This window comes from Morone saxatilis, unplaced genomic scaffold (assembly GCF_004916995.1).
Source record: "Morone saxatilis isolate NCDOM2014 unplaced genomic scaffold, NCSU_SB_2.0 Contig4, whole genome shotgun sequence".
Classification (NCBI taxonomy): Eukaryota; Metazoa; Chordata; class Actinopteri; family Moronidae; genus Morone; species Morone saxatilis.
In genome coordinates this window covers 2,081,516-2,083,816 of record NW_023339984.1, presented here as the reverse complement: position 1 = coordinate 2,083,816, position 2,301 = coordinate 2,081,516, and positions in this window count along the sequence as shown.

The following is a 2,301-nucleotide window of genomic DNA, read 5'->3' as shown; positions in this document are numbered from 1 at the left end:
GTGAGTGGAAATGTTGCTGCAGTTCATGCTTGGCACAGAAAGATGTAGCTCCCAAACAGAAGGACAACTGCTGCTGTTGAAGGAACGCAGAAAGTAAAGTTTGAATTGTCCTCACTTTTTGTCTAAAAATATAAACTATAATGATACTGCAGCTATTGTGCATAATTTTCCATTTCCAAAGAGGATAAAACTGGTTTTGGACATATATATGGAAACTGTGTTTAAGCTTTAGGTCTGTGGTCCCTATGGTAGCTTTCAGAGTTGGGACCAAGTCATTGTTCTGCAAGGCTCAAGTAAGCAGAGGATGCAAAAGTACAAAGTACTTGAACTTCATTACTTCCCTAAGTCTTTGTAATCTTTGCCATCCAAAGTCCTAAACTTTGATTTTTGAGTCCCAAACCAGGCGCACTTCACCAAATGTAATGTTATTTTAACAGCAGAATGTTAAACATTATAAATACTGGCGCTTAGTAACATAGCATTAGTTCTTCATGGTTCTCTGCAACCTGGAAATGAAGGGAAATGAATTGATTTGTGGCACACTTTTTAAATAACATACTTTTTAATCTTCAGGTTTGGGGGAAGGTATCAAGTATGTTCAAGTCAAAAAGCTGAACTCCAAGTGAAATCAGGAGTCCTAGTCAAGTTGTGACTCGAGTCTGACTCGGCACAACATTTGACTCCACATCTCTGGTACCTTTTGACTGACAAATGAGAGATTTTCCACTTTTCAGCTAATTCATATTGCTGACTACCATCATGATCTAAACTCAGCAACTTTTACAGTGAAAATATGTAGTCACAATATACATTTGAGCCTTATAGCCTTTTATGGATTTGGACTGCATAGTTAGCCTAGCCAGGGATGCTCAAGACTAGTAGAAACCAACACTGAGGTTTGGCAAAATATAATGAAAAAGGTGCCAGGTCAGGACATAACATATGACTTACATTTTAGTTGACAAAATATTTAAAAATGTATGAATGAAAACTGAAAATGTTAAAAAAAAATTAATTGTGGGCCCCCATTTTGTGGGCACTGTTAGCTCAGTGGGTAGAGCTGGCAACCCATGTATCGAGGCTGAGTCCTTGCTGCAGCGGCCCAGGGTTCGAATCCGACCTGCGGCCCTTTGCTGCGTGTCATCCCTTCTCTTTCTTCCCCATCACGCACCCAACCACACCATACGTCAGTTTAAATCACCTAACCTCTCAAGTCCACACAGGGCGATAACCACCTGGTGGGGGGCTGGTATGTTAGGCTATTGGTCCCATACTGTCTATTTGAGGCAGCTACATTGTTACTCGATATTTCCCTCTGAATGTTACTCTGTACTGAGTGCGTTCAAAAGTCTTACCAGGAAACCGTACCCTTGGTGAAGGAAATGTATGGACCCCCTGCATCAGCCTCTTTAAAGCTCCTCTCTCGCAGTGCTTTCCTGTAAAGCTTTGACCCCCATGTTAGCATGAAATGATAAGCTCACCACAACCATAATTGGCAAGACACTCTTGTCTTGCTAGAGGTAATACTCTGGTTCTTTTTTAATTGCGTACCTGGATGAGTTATCCTCACTGTAAACCTTTATTGTGCTTTATTGTTTGGTTAATGTAGTACTAGGACCAGGGTGGTGGTGGGCTGAAGACCCGAAGACAGAGAGAAGGGGGGATGCGCACAGATATAGATTGTGGTGAGTTAGCCTGAATTAAACACCACACCATCAAAGTGCCTACAGAGAAGTCTCTTCGGTATTTTTGACTGCCTGGTGCCACCGTCTTAGCTCCTCGCGTAGGCTAAAGGGAGCAGCACTTCGCTAAGCACGCTGATATTCGAGTTTCAGGTTGCTTCTACTGGGGTTTCTAGGAGGCATCTACCTTTTTAAAAAAACTCCTGCAGCAACATTGATCTAAACAGGTCGAGCCACAAAAAATGGGTAGCCTCACAATTTTAATTATATATTTTCAACATTTTTCATTTCCACAGGCAGATAACCACACTGTGGGGCTGGTAGTTGTTAGCTATTTGGTCCCATCCTGTTCATTTGAGACTAACATATGTTACTCCCATAAGTTTTCCCCTCTGAAGTTACTTTCTGTACTATGCTTAAGGTTTACAAGGCACCGTAACCTTGTGAAGAAGATGTGGTTTAGAGCCTTGCATGCGCTCTTTAGTCCTCTCAGGGTAAAATTAAAAACAACAACCAATGGAAACAACTAACACTCCTTGTCCTCAAATTTTTTGGGGCTTTTTATGCCTTTTCAATGATAGTGCCACGCTGCAAGACAGAACCGACCCGGGGAACAGCG